At 34.3% G+C, this 21,246-nt stretch overlaps 1 protein-coding gene and 1 pseudogene across 10 annotated transcripts in view; both read left to right on the top strand.

Moving 5' to 3' along the window:
- HPSE2 (heparanase 2 (inactive)) overlaps positions 1–21,246 on the top strand; it is a 577,707-nt gene that overhangs the window by 185,541 nt on the left and 370,920 nt on the right. The gene's annotated exons all lie outside the window — the stretch shown is intronic.
- On the top strand, positions 13,092–17,576 carry LOC107520391 (annotated as a pseudogene).

Raw genomic sequence — 21,246 nt, 5'->3', positions numbered from 1 at the left:
AACATTAAACATTGGGCAGTGCAATAATAATAGGTTCAGCCATATCGAATTGCCAATAATCTACCATTTTTAACAAAAGTAACAATAATAATAGCAATAATTTATTGACATTACTGAATCTTTATGATGTGCTAAATGCTTACCATGGTTATTTAATTCTCAAAGCAAATGGTGCAATAGATACTATTTCCTGCTTTTAGAGATGAGGCTAAGAAATGATAAGAGTTGTCCACAGGCAAATAGGTTAGAAGGTAGCAGAGTTCATATTTGAACTGAGGTCTTTCTAACTGTAAATATCCTGTCTTTCAGTACACTAGGTTAATTCCCTATGGAGAACTATAAAAATGAACACACTTGTAGTAATAATGACCATCTTTGATATTCATTTCACATAGAATGTGTTATTTACATTTTAATAAGCCATGCAAAAATGGGTTATCTTGCTTCTCTAGCTGCAGGTACGTTACTAATGTGTCTTCAAGTTTAGAATAATTTTCTTTATTCTGAGGCCAATCTAATGTGGCTTTCCTTCTTTTTCTTTGCCTTACAAACTCCATCTCCAAATATTTCCACTTTTGTTGCTTAAATATCCAGGAAGGATATTTGAAAGAACCAATCAATAAGAAAAGATTTATTTATTTTCTATTCATTGTTTCTTTTTTAATGAGCTACTGAAGTAATGTTTTATGAGGCTGCCAAAAACGCTGAATTAGGAAATACTGAGCCATTGCTCCTGGGGGAGATACAGGTTAGTTTCCTGTGAGCTTCTGGTTATGTTTTCATCAACCCATCAACACATAGCCTTGTTTTATATGTATTTCTGTTGAAAGATATCTTATTTAATATGTACTTCACACAAATAATTAATTGTATGCAGTATTTCTTTATAATATTAAAGACTAGCTGAGAAGGGTGTAACATTTTCCTGAGCTTGGGGAATGTGACTGCATATTTCTTTGGCTTTTAGACTCACAACAATGCTGTCTTGTATTTTTTTTAAATTGGTCATCATTTCATAAATCCAGAAATTAAGCTGCTTTTTTATCTTTTTCATAGCCTCATCACATACTATAGATGTTGTTTTAGCACCATTTAGAGTGGTCTTCGTCTGGAGGAACTGTATTATTGATTCATTAACATTGAATTCAAGGCCAGCAAGAGGACAGTTTGTTGGAAAGAGACCAGTAAGGAGGGTATTGTTCAATCTACTAGAACTCAGGACTGAAGGAAGCTTATCTACTATTTGTATTTCCTGTGGAAGGCACATCACATCATTCTTGCACTTAGGAACAGTAGAGAGCACTTTAGCACTATGCTTGGGAGCCATTTTAAAAAGCAAAATCACCAACAAAAAGCACCAAAATGCAAAAAAAAAAAAAAAAAAAGGCATGAAATAGGGAAAAGCATATTTGTTTTCAGTTTGAAAGAAAGCTGAAACAAGAAGTTACCTTGTTTGACCTCACTTGAAAACATTCCAACTGGATGTCAAACTTTTTGCTGCTTTGGGCATGTGTGAAAAATGACCATGAAAGTACCATGAGTATTGACTATGAGGGTTACAAATAAATTTTAGCAAGTGGACATATTTGCAAATACAGAATCAATGAAAGTAAGGGTCAACTGTAATTGAAATTATTATAAACCAATTTTATATACATGGCAATTTTCTGGACTTTTATGATGCTTTGAATTAATTAAGAACAAGGTGACATCATAAAAGTTACAACGTACTTTATTACTGCATATTTTTCAGAGTAGCCCTATAAAGGAAACTATTGAAATTATTATCAGGTTACTATTAGACAAACAGAAGCTGAAATAAGTAGGGTGATTATTTTCATGGAACAAGCCACTGGTTAGTCAAAATGCACCTGTGATAAAACATTAGCATATTTCTGGGTTATTTTTTGCCACTTCTGTTGGTACTACACTGTTCCTCCTTTTTTGTTGTTGTTGACAGAAGGTGATTTCTTTGAGATTATAGCCTTTTTCCCTTTATCTTTTATACCTGTTCAAAGGTACATGTTTATTTAACAAATACATATTGAAAGGTTTATCTACCAATATTTGTAATTTTTAACTTGTTATGTTAACATTTGCATAACAAGTAGTGGTTAAAACTTTAGGCTGTGGAGTAAGTCTGGTTCATATGTGGTTCTACCTTTTATGAGCTGTGTAGATTTGGGCATGATATTTATTGTTCCGAAATCATTTCTCTGTAAAACTGGTGAAATAATAGTATGTTATTTCGTATATACTATAAAATATATGACATATTCACCTATGAAAATTTATGAACTCTAAATTCATATGTACAATAAATATGTAATTCATATGTAAGTAATTATTAGATTGTTATGAGAGTAAAATGATATAATTTGTATAAAATACATAGCACAAGCTAGGTATATATAAGTATTTAATAAGTATGTTTTATCATTACAGAGAACCTATTTTAAATTAGAACATGACAATTCTCTAAGGCAGACTGTGTTTATATCTCCTCTATTATTATGTTTTACAGTGAAATTTCAGAGAAGTTAAGTGACTTGCTTGCTAGACTCTATTACCTATAAGTCTGGTCAGCTGTCTCTCTTGTGAATTTTCAATGAATCCAGTTCTGACTGTTAGAGTATTAATTACAAGATAATTTAACAAGTCATTCGAAGTGACCTGTGGTCAAGGATAATGTTTATTCTCTTCATGGTTGACTTTCTGGTTTCCTGTCTCATTGCCTGGCACATATTAGGTCCCCAGTATGTGATTACTGAATGAATAGATTAAATTCCAAAGTCACAGTTTTTATATAGTAAATTAGCCCTCTTGATTCCCATCTTCACTCTTATTTCCCAATATTTTTGCCATTATATCCATGCTTCTTAGGTACTACACTAGATTGAAAGAGTGAAGACCACAAAGAGACACACAATATAGTTCTTGTTCAAGGAATGTACAGTCTATTACAGATAGCGGATGGATAGTGTAACAGTTTCCTGTGGCTTCAGTAAGAAACTGATACAAACAACATGGTATAAAATAATATATATATAAATTTATTCTCTCATAGCTCTGGAAGCCAGAAGCCCAAAATCTCGGTGGCAGGGCCAGCTTCATTTTAAGGCTCTCAGGCAAGTTTTGTTCCTTGCCACTTCGAGCTTCTGGTAGCTCTGGGCATTTTTGGGCTCGTGGTTGCATTACTCTAATCTTTATCTCTGTAGTCACATTACCTCCTCCTCCTCTATCCATTCCCCGTGTGTCTCTAGGAGGACACTTGTCATTGAATTTAAGGTCCACCCAGATACTCCGAGATGATCTCATTTCAAAACTTTAACTTAATTACATCTTCAAAGACCCTCCTTTTTCAAATAAGGTAACATTCGCAGTTTCCAAAGTTTCGACTTGGATATTTTGAGGGGCAAGTTTTTAGTCTACTATGGATAGCAACTACTGTGAAGTCTATTTTTGTGAGGGTACAAGCAGTTCCTTACTTCAGGTGTGAGATATGATTATGTTGCCAACTATAAACAGGGAAATGACAGTATGTACAAAACATAGCTTAGCCTTGTTAAAGGATTGTCTTTTTAAAGTTTATTAAGTTCTGAATATCTTTCCAGCCACCCATGCTAAGTTCTTGTTGAGAAAGTTAATATGCAGTGCTCCCCTCTCCCACAGGAAAGAGAGTAGAATACAGGCCCTGAAACCAGGTTGGTTAAAAATTTCTCAGCATACCTCCATCAAGTACTAGCCATATGGCCTTGGATAAGTCTTGCCTGTGAGACTTGGGAATTATAATAGTACTTACCTCATTGGGTTATTATCAGGATTAAATGAGTTAATACATATAAAGCATCTAGAACAGTGTCTGGCACATAGTAAGCACTTAATTAGTTAGTGCAAATTAACTATTATTTGTGATTGTGCTTGCTTTTGTTTTGGAGACAGGAGAAATATAAGACATATGGTTGCTTTCCTTGAGGGAAATACAGAAACATGGAAAATTATATTGAGAGAAAATCCTGTGAAAAATATGAGATTAACATAGCTGAATTCTGGTTGTAGGATGAGAGACCAAAATCAAGGAGTCTGTGTCAGAGGTTGTTACGGAAAAGGGGGCCTGAACTGGAGTTGTAGAATAGAAGGGTTAGATAAGCGAAGAGTTTTAAAGAAAAGTGGATTACGATTTGGCAACTTTTTTATATCCTGTTATGGGGGCAGGGAAACCAATCTTTCCTAGTTCCACTCTATTTCTAAAACCAGCATTGGTTAGATATATTCTCCAAGGTGAATTAATGATAAGATTCCTTCCAGAGCTTAAGTTTTCTGAATATTAACTCTTCTGTTTTTGAAGGAATCCCCTAGGTTCAGCAATTTATTTAGGCCAACTGAGTGCGAGAAACCCTAGTTCCAACTTCTGTAGTTGTCTGGATTATTCTTTGCTGAATAACCTACTCTTACACCTATTCACTCCTGCTTTTATAGTTCTGGAAACACATGAGCTGGGTCTCAAATACCTGTATATGAGAGAGGACTTCCTGAATAAATTACATATGCTTATGTTTTTCTTTAAATACTTTTTCTCTTTTCACTCCCTTCCTCTGATGGAAATACAGAGAAATAGCCAAGAAGAAAAGAAGAGCAAAAGTCTTGTGAAAAGAGGTGGCTCTTACTTCTTTTCTTTGAACAGTTAATGTTCTACTTTCTAAGTATGTATCAGGGTACACAGTGATTCTGCCAGATATATTAACAGTTTTGCAGTTTTTCTGTTAATCTAATACAGTTTCATGAAAAGCAGTACTCAAAAAAAAAGTGAAAAAGGAATTTACTTAGGAAGTACAATTGAAGAAGATAAAATTAAAACCAAATTAGAACATATTTTATTTTCATAGTTTAGCCTTCATATAGTTGTTATTCATTTAAAGGAGATAAGTCTAACATTTCATCAGCTGTATTAAACACCAGAATTACAAAACTGCTACATTGAATACCAGAACAAGAAAACTAATAGCATTGTTTTCTCACTAATAGAATTTTGATATTATATTTATTAAGTAATAGTTTCTTGCTTCCAAAATAGTATATCTGTAGTCAATCTTCAGTTAGTGGTTGTAGCTAGAGAGATATTTATTAACAGTAAAAGGTAACAAGGCAATAAGGTTTGTAGTTACTTTATAATGAATATATCAGTGCCTAAAGTTGAATTACCATGCCTAACACATAACTCAGTTTTTCACAATCTCTGTGATCAACAGGTAATTATCTTCTCTATAAAGTTGCTGCAGTCTTTCAAAATCCCACATTAAAGATTATTTGGTATTACAAATCATTCTTTTTGCTCATTCAAGCTCCCCTGTATTTTGGACTTCTCTTTTGTCACTATGTGTGTGTATAATGGTGTTGGTTGTAGGGATATGGGATATGATGAGGGCTGCTATTTGAAGACTACAGTTTTAAAAAAATAAATTATTTTATTTTTGTCCATTTTGCTTATTATAAACAATTTGCACAGTAGAGACACATAGAAAGGAAGGTTGAAACCATTAACCAAATACACTTCTGGAAAATTCCGATGAAAAACATGAGCATATTTAACAAGTGAAAAAAAAATACTGTATTCTTATTAGAGTTTACATTTGGTAAACCATATTTGAAATTTACTTTTTGTTAAAACTAAGATGTGATTATCAGGGCCATCTAGTTCAGAATTACTGTTTACATAGCAGATGCCATTTTAAGTTTTGTTGGTATAGGTGTTTTACTTTGGAGATGGCATCTTCAGTATATGTATGTGAGAATTTACCTTCAGAGGCAAAGCTATTTGTGGGCGGAAAATTCCTTGAACATTCTCAGATGATATGCAATATGGATACTTATTCTGAAATTATTAAACAGCTTGATGCTTTTACTTGGGTAACTTCTCTTTTTGAAATGTTTCTTTCTTTGTCTTAGAGTTATAACTTCTAGATAGAAGATTGCTTATTTATTCAGGTAATTTTTACATACTTGCAATCATGGTTATATAGCTCAAACAGAAAACTGCAAACACTGTCAATTTGGGGTTACTACTTTGGTGAGGATTTTCTTGGCAAGAGTTACTATAGTATCGGATTGATGGAAAGTACAATAAGCCCTAATGTTATAGTTCATTAGTGTAGTATATTATCATTCCCACTTGATTTTTACAAATCATTGCAAAATTATATTGTACTGTAGAAGCCACTACAGTCTTTACAAGGAAACAAATTCACAAGTTTTTTTTTTTTTGGTTACTTAGTGAAATCTAGAAAAATACACACACAATTTAACATGATGGTGTTACTATTACATGAATCAGAAATCAACATATATAATTTATCACCTGTATCAAAAGTGTTTTTGATCTCAAAACAAGGAATATACTCATATGGAGTTGTCCCCCAAAATACGTCTCTTATAAATACATTGAGAGATAACTGCATCAAATAAGATTTATGGGAAACCAAAATGTTTTCTGTATTGCTGATTAGAAGTAGGAGTTGATATAAAGAAAGTACAACTAGGATGATTGTCTTTCTTCTGTTGGAAATCTCTTTTTTTAATATTTTAAAAAATTTTTCATTTACAGTTGAAACACAATATTATATTGGTTTCAGGTATACAACATAGTGATTAGACATTTATATAACTTACAGAGTGATCACCCTGATAAATCTAGTACCCATCTCATACCATACGTAGTTATTACAATATTATCGACTATATTCCTTATGCTACAATTTATAGCCACATGATTATTTTATAACTATCAATTTGTACTTCTTAATTCCTTCCCCTATTCCACTCACTCCTCTAACCCTGTCCCACCTGGCAACCATCAAAATGTTCTCTGTATCTAGGAGTTTGTTTCTGTTTTGTTTGTTTATTTTATTTTTCATATTCAACATGTAAGTGAAATTATATGGCATTTGCCCTTCTCTGTCTGGCTTATTCCACTCAACATAACACCCTCTAGGTCTCTCCACGTTGTTGCAGATGGCGAGATTTCATTTTTTTAATGGTTGAGTAATATCCCATTGTGTATATGTACCACCTATTCCTTCTCCATTCATCCGTTGATGGACACTCAGTTTTCTCCTACGTCTTGGCCATTGTAAATAATGCCACAAAGAGCATATGGAATGCACATGACCCTTCAAAATAGGGTTTTTGGTTTCTTCGGATAAATACCCTAAAGTGGGATTCTTTGGTCTTTCTTTGTCTCTTATTATGGCCTTTGTTTTAAAGTCTATTTTATGTGGTATAAGTACTGCTTACATCCCCGAATTTTTTTTCATTTTTATTTTTATGAAATATCTTTTTCCATTCCTTTACTTTCAGTTGGTGTTTGTCTTCCTATCTGAAATGAGTTTCTTGTAGGCATATGTAAGGGTCTTGTTTTTTTATTCAGCTGCCCTATGTCTTTTGATTTAATCCATTTATTTTTAAAGTAGTTGTTGATAGATGTGTAGTTATTGCCATTTTATTATTCACATTTTTGATCCTCTTTTTCTTTTTCTAAATAAGTCCCTTTAACATTTCTTATATTACTAGTTTGGTGGTGAAGAACTGCTTTAGCCTTTTCTTGTCTGAGAAGCTCTTTATCTGATTCTCAATGATAGCTCTGCTGGGTAGAGTAATCTTGGCTGTAGGTCCTTGTTTTTCATGACTTTGAATGATGAAAAACACATCACTTTGTCCCTATTGGCCTACAAAGTTCCTGTTGAGAAATCAGCTGACAGTCTTATAGATACTCCTTTAACTAACTGCTTTTCTCTTGCTGTTTTTAAGATTCTTTGTCTTTAATCTTTGGCATTTTAATTATGATGTGTCTTGGTATGGGCCTCTTTGGGTTCATTTGTTTGGAACTCTGCTGTTCCGTGGCTTGTATGTCTATTTCCTTCACCAGGTTAGGGAGGTTTCCAATCATTATTTTTTGAAATAGGTTTTCAATTCTTTATTTCCTCTATTCTTCTGGTATCCCTATGATGTAAATATTGGTACGCTTGATGTTGCAGCAGAAGCCCCTGAAACTTCTCATTTTTTGAATTCTTTTTTCTAGTTACTGTCTGCTTGAGTATTTTCTGCCACCTTCTAAATCACTGGTTTGATTCTCTGCTTCATCTAATCTACTGTTGATTCTCTCTGCATGTTATTTTGATTATTGTATTCTTTATCTCTGACTCTTTTTTTTTTAAATGTTTTCTATCTCCATTTTTATGTTTTCTATCTCTTTGCTGAAGTTCTTACTGACATCATTGAGCATTCTTATAACCAGTGCTTTGAACTCTACATCTGGTAGATTGCTTGTCTCTATTTTGTTTAGTTATTTTTCTAGAGCTACTTCTGTTCTTTTATTTGGGACATATTTCTTTGTCTCCTCATTTTAGCTGCCTCTCTGTGTTTGTTTCTATGTATTTAGTAGGGCTGCTATGTCTCTCAGTCTTAGTAGAGTGACCTTATGTAATAGGTGTCCTATGAGTCCCAGTGGTGCAGTCTCCCTGGTCACCTGAATTGGATGCTCCAGGTGTGGCCCTTGTATAGGTTGTGCCCTTCTATTGTAGTCGGGCATTGGTTGCTGTTTGCACATCAGTGGGAAGGACTGACATCAGAGGGGAGGACTGATTGGTTGTGAAGACTGGCTGTTGTGCAGGAACTGGCCCTATGGAGCAGGATTCACTTGAGCAGGGTTCTGGTCTGCACAGTCTGCCTTTTGGGCATATTATCCCCAAGGTGGTTGAGTGGTGCTCTGGCTTACTCTGAAGTTGGCTACCAGGTGTGTTCATCTAGGATCTCCCGGGAGGGTTCCGTCCAATGCAGACCAAGTTTAGCCACAGCTTGTACCGTGCCCTGGGCCACCTGGCATGAGCCACAAAGCAGTCTCCAGATGGCTCTCACCCTTAATGGGCTTGGAGGTGCCTCGAGAGGTCAGGCTGCAAACTGAGACTGGCTGCTGCTAGTGCTCAGCTTGAGGCCGCTTAGCAAGAAGTATGGGGCACACGGAGGCTGGATGCTGCTTGTTTGGATTCTGTGAACCTTTGAGAGATTTTAGGAGAGTCTTCAGCATGAGTTCAGACAGGCCATTAGTATGGAAAAGCCACTACAAGTGGCTTGGGTAGGCCCAGCAGTTCTGTTGGAAATCTTAAGCTTTGGGGGATGGGCTGATGTGGGTGGTTTGAGCTAAGTAACAAAAGAGAGAGGAGGAAAGACAGTAGCAAAGTGGTTTTATTTTTTGCGTAAATAATGATGCAATCTCAGATAAACAACCCAAAGGAGAATAGAGATCTCAAAGAAATAATCATATATGTATGTTACTTACATATAGTAAGTTGACACCACAAATCAGTAGAACTATATGTGAATAACTTCATAAAGTTAATAGAAGGAAATTAAGTGAATATCTGTGTGAACTAATAATGGCTCAATAAATGCCTTCTTGACAGAATTTTAAAGCACAACCATATAGGCAAACGCTGATAAATTAAAATTAAGGATTTTTGTGCACTGGAGTCCCCAAGGCCCAAATTAAAGACAAATGACAGAAGAAGAGAATATACTGGCAATGCCTATAATCAACAAGAGGTTAATATATTGGGTATATATGGAACTACTGGAATCTACAAGAAGAGAAAAATAGGTAAAGGATAGGAACAGAAAATTAGGAGAAAACCTTAAAAGCTAATAAGCGTATGCTCAAAATCATTAGTATTTTGAAGATACACATTGTAAAAACAATGAGATATTACTTTCTATCTATTGGGCTGGCAGAGGTAGAAGTTTGACAAGGCCAAATGTTAACAAGCATGAGGGGTATAGGAACCCTCCTGCACTGCTGGTCGAATTGTAGACTAGTACCACTATTCTGCAGAGCAAATAAAGAATATCCTTACTTTCTGACTCTGAAATTCCACTCATGTTTTACCCCCTTGGAAATTCTCATGTGGGTCCATAAAGAGACATATAAAGGGTATTCATTGCAGCTTTATTTGGTAGAAGGAGTTGACATAATCTGTGTGTTCATTGCTGGGAGAGTGCATAGATAAAATGTGATTGCACAACAAGGAGAATTATGCAACAATTAAAAGCAACTGATTTGTTGTTATACATAGCAACATGGATGGATCATAAAAACACTGTGAAAGAAAATAAAACAATGTGTAATATAATATCATTTACATGAATTAAAAATAGATGCTCACAAAATAATGCACATTTATAAAAACACAAGCAAAGAAAAATATATTAAACACATTTAAGCAGTCGTTTGTCTTCAGAATAGGGGGACTCAAATATGGTATGAATATAAAGAGAAATAAAATAAATGCAATAAGACAGGTTTTGCAAATATCAATGATGATTATGTGTATAATTATACCCTCTGCACTTGCGAGCACAAGCAAAATCAAAAACAAAATGTTAGAACAACAACAGGAATTAAATAACAGAAATTAAAAATAAAGATCATTTAAAATTCCTCTACAAATTCTATATTGTTAAAGAATGAGTTTTGTTGTCGTTGTTGTTAGTCTTTGTAACTCTGGTGCAAGTGGTAAGTGCTAAGTAAATGTGGTTAATAGTAAAAGGAATGGACAAATGAATACAACTAATTTTTTTTTTTTGTAATCCTGTGTTCCTTATAGTTGTTTTCTCTAACTTTTAAACTGCTCTTAATCAGAGAAATAAAAATAACCTCTCCATTTTTGTGGCTCTGTGCACCATATCACAAACTGTTTTAATTAAATCAGAGGCATCTTTATAAAATACAAATTTGATTACTTTTGTAATCAAATGCTTTATTGGCTCCATTTAAACTTTGGAAGGGATGACTTTTGAAAACTTAACATGCACATAATTTGGTTTCTGACTATATCTTTTTGCTCCATTTCTTCAAGCACCCTGAGCTCCATGACATAAGGAACTTCTTTCATTTCACAAATATGACATGTTTGATGACTATTTTCCTCTACACATTCTTATCCTGGAATAATGCTCTTTTACTCAAGAAATGTATGAGGTCGTTTGAGGTTCTTAGGACAATCAAAAAGTCTGTTTTAGGTAGGTTATTTGTATTAAACACTGTCCTGGAGTCTAGGGATGCAGTGATAAGAAAAAAAGCACATTACTTAAGTTAATATGCTCACTTTGATTGAGTAGGTTTGCCAAATCATTTCCACTAATCTAACCCTTTTCTTGCCTTCACTGAACCAGAGACAATTCCGTAATTATAAAATGTCAGAGTTGCAGGGAGCTTTTAACGTCACTCTAGTGCAAACCCTCGGGTCAGTGGTTAGAAAGTGAAGGCAGTAGGGGGAAGTGGCTGGCTTAAAGCCACAACACATTTTGTCTCCAAATGGAGGGTAATTTCTAGAAATCCACGTCGTGCTGCTTTTTAGTTAATCTCAAGTAAGGACACAACATGAAAAATACAACCAGAAGCATAAAGAGAGAAGGTTAAAGCCCCATTTGCCACCTTCAGGCTTGTGGAATTTTTCTTTCTATATAGAGTAGGGGAAGTTTGAACAAAAATAGTTAGTATTGGGCTTCAGCAATGCAGATATTAACTGACTGAACTAGAAGTGAGCATTGGACATTTCCTTTCCGATGCTGAAGAACAATGGAAAAAGGAAGGTTCATATAGTAACTGTGGGTTACAAAGGCTTGACTTACATAAACTTTTCATAGTTTTCTGTAAGCCAAGATACATTTTTTTGTGGTGCATAAACATATTTGCTATGCTCAGGCTTGACTGTTATGTGAGGGATGCGAAGACCCGACAGGGATTTCACTGTGTAGTCATAGTCTTTCTGTCTCTCTCTCTTTATTATAGATAGCCATTTAATTCTAGTAATGTAAAGCGACTTTGATTTATGTTTAAAAAAATAGTACTTACATAAGAGTTTCCACGATAGTAACTTTATGATAGTTAGAGAATGTTAATTATAAGAAACCAAACAATATAGCTATGGGGATCCAGACGGTTCAGATTACCCAAAAGGCAAACTAAGCATATGCTTAGGTTGCTAGTGAGAATAGGTACACAGATTTTTGAAAACCAGATATATGTTAGGCTTTCTTATATATATATATTTTTTTCCTTTACAGGTTAGTGCTGTTTTTATTTTGAATTACATAGAAGGAGATGTGTAGGGAGGGGGTAGTCCCTAATTTTCAGTCCTGTAAAGGTCTTTAGTCTATAATCTGGAAAAAAAAATCATCATTCAAGACAGTAGTAAATGAGTCATGTATGTGATAGACTTGTTTCCAGTATTCTTTAAAGGCCCAGAATTCTTGAATATATCTTACTTCTAGCCCCTGGTCAATTTGGAAAGACACCCACCATAATTGGGTTGTTTCTGAACTCTCCCAAGTTAAAATCTTATGAGGCATCTATCCGAAACAAGTGGCAGTTTGGGGTCACTAGTGATTACTCAACTGAATCATCATCCAAATATTTTACTTTATTTGCTTTACCAGTTCATTATTTAAATTATTTTCCTCCAAACTTAGAGTCTGTCTGAGGCTTGACCACATGTTAAGTTTGACATTTTAAAGGTCAGCTGGTTTGAGTTATTTGTATATAAGAGTCAACAGATTTGTTTTTTTTTTCTTTTTAAACAGGGAAATGTCTATTGTTGTTTCCACTTGAAAAACTAAATAAAACATACAAACATTTCATGAGCTTTCCTCAGACTTTCCCAGAAAGAGTCTGTATTTGTGTTGAGACAAAGTACAGGGAAGTTGCAACTTCAGATGGTTTGGAAACAATTCATATTGCAATAGCTGAAGGGTTAGATAAGGGTAAACGCATGGAAGGAAGATTTCCACTGGTTTAAGTGGAAATAAGAAAATGTAACTTCTTAGTTTCTGTGTTATAGCAGTCTACAGTATTATGAACTCCAATACAGAACCTCATTTGGGAGATGGCTGGGGTATGTGCTAAGCTGTTTCTGGAATGTTCTGTTTTTTTCTTAGCTTAGACCAGCTTCAGTATCCATATCATTTTTTTTTCATTTTCTTTTTTAATAAAAATTATTGGGTTGACTTGGTTAATAAGATCAAATAAATTTCAAGTAAATTTCAATGTGATATACATCATATATATCGCATTGTGTGTTCACCATCCAAAGTTAAATTTCCTTCCGTCACCAAATATTTGACCCCTTTTACTCCTATCTATCTCCCCTTTTTGAACTTAAGCCTCTATAGAAACTGCTAGCTAAAAGCTCAAAAGAAAACATTTTGAATTCTACTACCTTCTCCTAACTGCTCTTCCTTTTTAAGATTAGTTCGCATTGCAAAGGGTGAACTTCTTAGAATGCAAATCAGATCATACACTCTCTTGCATAAAAATCTAACTTTTTCCTATAGCCTGGATAAGCCCTTCCTGATATGGACCCTGGCCTCAAAGGATTTAGATGTCAGCTCAGTCGAGAAAGGAGGGTCAGAGAGGTTGTGGACCAAGGAAGCCTGGCCATCGGTTGATAGAAAAGCTGTAGTTAAAACAACAACAACACCACCAACACCAACACCAACAAAAACACCACTGTTTAACTCTCATCTCTTTTTGTCACCCTGGCAGCTTTCATATTGCTACCTCTGAAGTCTTTTCATTATAATATTAGCTGTAGTTGGTTTGTTACTGGCGCCTTTTAAAAATGTGGTACTTTGGTAGAATATACTCAGGGGAGGGAACTTCATTCCTTTCTCTCTCACCTTGCTCTGCTTCAGCCTGATCCCTTTCTATTCTCTCTACTTCGTCTCTTTTTTTCAGTTACTTTAATTTGTCAAGCTATTTCTAGTCTCACAACCTTCACACAAGCTGTTCCTTCTGCCTGGAAGCTCTTCCTCCCTCTCTTGGCCTGGAGCTTTTACTAATCCTTTAGAACTCAGTATAAAGTCCTCATCAAAGAGGACTTCCTATGAATGACCGAATGAGAGATACAAAGAGGAATAATGCAGAGTACTAGCCCTCAAGGTGCATGTAATACTGCTGGAATGATAGGTTCTGAATTCATGAAAGGGTTATTGATATAGACAGCTACTAAGTTAAGAGACCTGGGTGCTTAGAATAGGTAGCAAACATTTTTAGCTGAGGTTTTTGTTACAGACTTCATGGAGTAGGGTAGGTTTGGAAGAAAACTTGAAGGATGGTAATATTTGTGTAGGTGTAAAAGAGGGGCACAAGAAAATGAAAGAATTTTCTTGTTGGAAAGAAGTGAGTAAGGGGATTAGATCGGAGTGGAGAGACTGATTAGAAAAGGGAATCGTTGAACTTTAGGTGAAAGAGACTTTATATTCAGAGTCATATGACTTTAATTGAATGCCTACCATGTGTCGTGAATGTTCATATTTTTTTACTTAATTTATATTTACCCTAGTATATGTAAACATTATTGCTTATCTTTATAATCTAGATAAAGAAACATATTCTTAGAGTCTAAGTGACTTGCCCAGGATCACATAATTAGCAAGTAGCAGGAACTGATATTTTAACTCCTTATCTCCTTACTTAGAGTCCAGTATTCTTTCAGTTTCCCCAAACAGTCCCCAAATAATCTTGAATTGGAAATAGATTGTATAGAACCTGAATGTGAAATCTGAACTTTCTTTTGTAGACGCCAATACTAATTAAAGATATTTTGATCAGGGGACTTACATTATGAAAGTAATATTTTAGGAAGATAATTCTGGCAGGCATATGTAGGATAGGCGAGAAGTGGGAGAGTCTGGTGACGTAGATACTAGTAAGGAAGGTACTGCAGTAATCTAAGCATGAGGTAACAAGGGGCCTTATCTGGAAATTGGAAAAATGAAAAGCAAGTTATGAGTAATATTAGGAAGAAGATCAAGGAAAATACAATAGGCAGGAAAGAGAATCCAAGAGAGAGCACAAGGTTTGGAGTCATCTGGGAGAATGGTTTACCTCTATTAAAATAGAAAGGGAAACTAGAGATCATCATTGATTTGGAAGAAAAGATAATGAAACTAGGTTATTCATATGATGCTAGCAAGACATATAATTGGAAATGTTCTGCAGGCATCTTAAAATACGATTAGAACGTGGGAGATAAGTCAAGACTTAATTAATAGTTGATTTAATTAGTACTTGACTAATAAAGAGGGTAGCAAATGTCTTAAATGTAGATGAAATCTCTAGGAGTAAGAGGGCTTTGATAGAGACAAGAGCAGAGGACTGGGAACAGATCCTTGGGGAGTACTAACATGTAGAGGGAAGAAGGGGAAGAGGTACCTCAAATACAGATAGTAGAATGATTAGAGAGTAGGAGAACCAGACTAAAGGAATACTATGGAAAGGAAGGAAGGTGCTTTAAGAAATCACTGTACTCCACTTGATCATCCAGGTGAGGTGGGTAGAAGAGAGGGTTGTTGAATTATAAAGCTGTCTGCAGAGATTTGAGTAATGGCAACAAATGCAAGTGTTGACATCTTTATTTCAGCATCCTTGGCTGTAGGGTATGTAGATTTATTTTTACCTGAGAACCCTCTGCAAGAACCATTTTAAAATGCGTGAAACTGTATATTAGATAATTATACCCCAGTTTATAACATGGGGATCCCCGATAGTTCATGAGGCCCTTTATTTCTTGTTCTGTTTACTTAGATTTTTGTTTCGATTTATACCTTACATGAAAAAACACAAAATTCAAAAGAGTAAACCAGAAGCATGGGAAAACCAATGGAAATGCTTTAAAGTACTTCTCTTTAATCACTTTGTACCCAGCTTCCTTCGATTTGTGGAACTTATTATTTTACAGAGTATTTAAATATTCCTTATGATTGGGAAAGAATGCCAAGATGGTATATGGTTTTGGCAAGATGCTTTGGTTGTACAGTGATTGAGGATACTTGGCACTATATCCCGCATAAGCTATTATTCCACAAAAATATGTAAATATATTCATAAAATTCATTATAAGTTTCAGGCTCCATTTGGAATGGAAGCTGAATATGCACATCCCCGGAAACCCTAATTCTTGGAATTGGATTTTTCACTGGAATCATGCTTTTATGTGACCATGTAGTTCTTCTTCGGGCATGAGTGACCATTCATTTGCTAGAAACTATTGATGTCCACAGTGGTTAAGATATTCCACTCAATCCATAAAATCTCATCCCTTTCTGTGCTGGTTCATGGCATGATTTTTACCACATGAACTCCATAGGAAACTATGCTTTAACATTTACATGGTGTGGTAGAATTTTTGCAACAGATTCAATTTATTGCCTACACTGAAAAAATGAAGAAGGTTGAGAAAAAGACTAAATAAATATCTTGGCAAACCTTCCTGAAGATATACATTTTCCTGAATTAAAACTAGTAGCTAACATTGCTTCTGGGGAGCAGAAATAAACATGTGTCTTGGCTGCTAAGGAATAAAGAAAAATTAACATTTATCTTCCTAGCGGGAACTTTTTCTATCTTCCATTTGAGTTCTGTATGTGTAGAAATAAGTAAGTTTTAAAGGCCACATTGCTAACCTTACAAAAAGATTTTACATAATGGAAGAATTATTAATCTATGTCTTTTATCCCAGTAATATTATAGGCCTGAAGTTGAAATTGCTCTTTAAATATTTTAAATACATAGACCATTTCAAAACTCTGCATAGCATATTTTGTCCTCATATTGAACTTTAAACATTTTTTAGGATTTCCCTAAAGATCAAAATATGGATTGAATGACATCAATTGATACAATATGAAGGAGGTTGCAAAATCAGGAATAGTCAATACCAAGAATTTACATTCTTGTCTAGAGTTGACCAGTTGGGTGAATCTTTCTTTGAGAAGTCCTTTTGGAATGCAATGTACTACTGGCATCTGTAAATTAAGGCAATTCTGAATTTATGTAAGTAGAATGTTATAGTTTAAAGGTTTTCAAGTGTCTTGAATTTGTTTAAAAATGAAGCTTTATTTCTGCTATTTACCATTTAATTTTTGAAAATCAAGTTTCGATTATACTTAAAGCTATATCTTAATACTTTGTGAACTGACTTGGCGTATTCGCACATTATTGAAATAAATGTGATTTTTTTTTTGTTCTAAAAAATCAGTGTAATTAGCAATGTGGCAATTTCAGATTTTTGATACCTAAAGATAATATGGTATCTAAGTTTATTATTAAAACAGTAATCAAATTATTAGCTAGGAAAAGGGACAAAATGAAAGTAATGCTAAGGAATACCAAGTAGCTCAATTTAATTACATTTCAATAAATGAATTTATTTTATTTTTTATTATTAAAAGTCATTGGGGCGACGTTTATCAACAAAATCCAATGAGTTTCAAGTGTTGTATATATTGCTTGATGTGTTCACCACCCATAGTTAGATTTCCTTCCATCACCACATATTTGATCCCTTTTACTGCTATCTGCCTACCCCGTACTCCCCTTTCCTCTGGTAACCACTAGTCCACTGGCTATGTCAATGAGTCTATTTATTTGTCATGTCTGTTTGTTGCTTTTAGATTTATATCCCACATATGAGTGATATCATGTGGTTTTCAACTTATTCTGTCTGACTTATTTTGCTTAGCATGATTATCTCAGGATCCATCCATGTTGTCACAAATGGCTGTATTTCATCTCTTTTTCTAGGTGAATAATATTCCATTGTATGTATGTACCATATCTTCTTTACCCAGTCATTTATTGTAAGACACTTTGGTTGCTTCTGTGTGCTGGCCACCATGAATAAGGCTACTATGAACATTGGAGTGCCTATATCTTTTTGGATAAATGTTTTCAAGTTTTTTAGGTAAATACCCAGAAGAATGATTGCTGGATCATATGGTAATTCAATTTTTAATTTTTTGAGGGACCTCCATACTGTTTTCTCTAGTGGTTGTGCCAATTTGCAGTCCTACCAGCAGTGTATGAGGGTTCCTTTCTCTCCATATCCTCTTCAACACTTGTTATTACTTGTCCTGTTAATGATAGCTATTCTAACAAGTATGAGATGGTATCTCATTGTGGTTTTGATTTGCATTTCTGTAATAGCTAGTGAAGTTTAGTATACTTTCATACATCTGTTGGCCATTTGTATGTCTTCTTGGGAGAAGTATCTGTTCAGATCCTTTGCCCATTTTTTAATCAGATTGTTTGTGTTATTTTTTGTTATTAGATTCAATGGGATCTTTATATATTTTGGATATTAGGCCCTTATTAGAGGCATTATTTGTAAATATATTCTTCCATTTGAATGGTTGCCTTTTTGCATTGTTGATGGTTTCTTTTGCTGTGCAGAAGCTTTTTGGTTTGATATAGTCCCATTAATTTATTTTTGCTTTTACTTGCCTTGCCTTTGAGATAAAATTCATAAAATCCTCTTTAAGTTCAAGGTCCATGAGCTTAGCACCTCTTTTTTTCTATGCAATTTATCGTTTCAGGTCTTATATTCAGATCTTTAGTCCTCTTTGAGTCAATTTTGGTTTGTGGTTACAGACAACAGTCTAATTTCATTCATTTGCAGGTACCTTTCCAATTTTTCCAGTATCATTTATTGAAGAGGCTTTTTTTCTCCTTTGTATGATTTTGGCTCTTTTGACAAAATTTTTTTTCCCATATAAATGGGAGTTTACTTCTGGACTCTCAATTCTGTTCCAGTGGTCCATGTGTGTCTGTTTTTCTGCCAATAGCACACTGTTTTGATTATCATTGCTTTGTAGTATAATTTTGAAGTTGGACAGAGTGATACCTCCAGCCTTTTCTTTCTCAGGATTGCTTTGGCTATTTGGGGTCTTTTATGCTTCCATACAAATCTGATGATCTTTTGTTCTATTTCTTTAAAAAATGCTGAAGGGATTGCATCAAATCTGTATAATGCTTTAGGAAATAAAGTATTTTAATTATGTTGATTTTTCCAATCCAAGAGCACAGAATATCTTTCCATTTCTTTGTATCTTCTTCGATTTCTTTTAATAGTGCCTTGTTTTCATTGTATCTGTCCTTCACATATTCTGTTAGGTTTAGTCCTAGGTATTTTATTCTTTTTGTTGCAATTGCAGAAGGGATTTTTTTTTTCATTTCTTTTTATGACAGTTTGTTATTAAAGTATAGGTATACTATAGCTTTTTTAACATCGATTTTGTATCCTGAAAATTGGCTGTATTTCTTTATTATTTCTTGTAGTGTTTTAGTTGAGTCTTCATGGTTTTCTATGTAGAGATTCTTGTTATCCACAACTAGTGACAGTTTGACTTCTTCATTTCCTATTTGGATGCCTTTTATATCTTTCTCTTGCCTGATTGCACTTGTAGGACTTCTAATATTATATCGAATAACAGTGGTGCTAGAGGACAGCCTTGCCTTGTTCCTGATCTTAGAGGACAAGTTTTTAGTATTTCATTGTTAAGTGTAATGCTTCCTGAGGGTTTGTCATATATGGCCTTTATTTTGTTGAGGTACTTTTTTCTATACCTATTATAATAAATGTTTTAATCATAAATCAGTGCTGTATCTTGTCAAAGGCTTTTTCTACATTTATCGATATATGATTTTTCTTTATTTTGTTTATGAGCCACATCATATTAATCGATTTGTGTATGTTAAACCACCCCTGTGTCCCTGGGATGAAGCCCACTTGATCATGGTCTATAATCTTTTTAATGTGTTGTTGTATTTGATTTGCTAGTGTCTTATTTAGGATTTTTGCATCTGTGTTCATGAGAGATACTGGTCTATAGTTTTCTTTTTTTGGGTGTTACCTTTACCAGGTTTTGGTATCAGGGTTATGTTGGTCTCACAAAAGGAGTTAGGAAGTATTGCCTCCTCTTCTATTTTTTAGAAGAGTTTGAAAAAAATAGGTATTTAATCTTCTTTGAATGTTTTGTAGAATTGACTGGTGAAGCCAATTGGTCCTGGACTTTTACTTTTTGATAGGTTTTTAATAATAATATTATTATTTCAATTTCCATACTGCTAATTGGTTTATTTAACTTTTCCAGTTTTTCATAATTCAGTCTAGGAAGATTGTATATTTCTAAGAATTTATCCATTTCTCGAGGTTATTAAATTTTGGTATTATATAATTTTTCTTGTATGGTTTTTTAATTTCTGTGGTATGTGTCTTCTCTTTCATTCATGATTTTGTTGACAATAAACTACTTTGTTTTTAATGTGTAACAGCTGTTTTCCTACAAAGAGCTTAGGTCTCTGTATAGGAAACTGTAAATAGTGATTGCTTATATTACATATTCAAGGGAAGGAAAATAGAAAATAACTGGAAAGTAAAATAAAACGAAAAATTAGGAAAGGATAAGCAGTTGAGAGAAGAGCAAAGTCAAAATTTAGGAAGGTGATGGTCACAAGTACCTGGACAGGCACTGAAGCGGGGAGAAACTTGTGTGGATTTTTTTGAGCTATGCAGGTGTTCCTCATTTAGTAATAGACATGTTCTTCTCAAGTACTGTGAACATTCACCTGTGTTTTCCATTTACTTATATTATAATGTGAAATAGTTTATCTCCACCCGGCTTGCTAAGTCATTAACTTTTTCTTGATCTCTGGCTTTTAGTTTATAAAGGCATTTCTTAAGCCTTCTTCCAGTTCACGCCATCTATGGTTCTGTGACTTATTCTCAGTTGGAAACTGCCACCATTGAAATTCTTTACCTAAAGAAACATTTCGACACCTTTTCTGAAAGTCTTTATGCTTCCTGTTAAGTCATGGAATGCCTCTACTGGGAAAAAGGCTTTATGGAGTCATTTATACTCATCTTTTTATATTTCTTTTTGTTCTGTTTTATTTGTTTATTTAATTTTTTAGATTACACATATAAGTGAGAACATACGATCTTTGTTTAACTTATTTCACTTAGCATAATACTTTCTAGTTCTATCCATGTTGGAACAAATGGTAAGATTTCATTATTTTTTATGGGTGAGTAATATTCCATTGTATATATGTACTACCTCTTCTTTATTCAGTTGTCTCCTGTTGGGCATTTAGGTTGCTTCCATATCTTGGCAATTATAAATGGTACTGCAGTGGACATAGGTGTGCATATATCTTTTCAAATTAGTGTTTTGGATTTCTTTGGATAAATATCCAAGAGTGGAATTGTTAGGTCATGGGGTAGTTCTATTTTTAATTTTTTGAGGAACCTCCAAAATGTTTCCATAGTGGCTGCACCAATTTGCAGTCCCACCAACAGTGCATGAGGATTCCCTTTTCTCTATATCCTCGTCAACACTTGTTTGTTGATTTACTGA

The sequence above is a fragment of the Rousettus aegyptiacus genome, unplaced genomic scaffold (assembly GCF_014176215.1).
Source record: "Rousettus aegyptiacus isolate mRouAeg1 unplaced genomic scaffold, mRouAeg1.p scaffold_m13_p_6, whole genome shotgun sequence".
NCBI classification, from domain to species: domain Eukaryota; kingdom Metazoa; phylum Chordata; class Mammalia; order Chiroptera; family Pteropodidae; genus Rousettus; species Rousettus aegyptiacus.
Note: the sequence above shows the minus strand (reverse complement) of the source record. Positions and strands in the feature narration are given on the sequence as shown.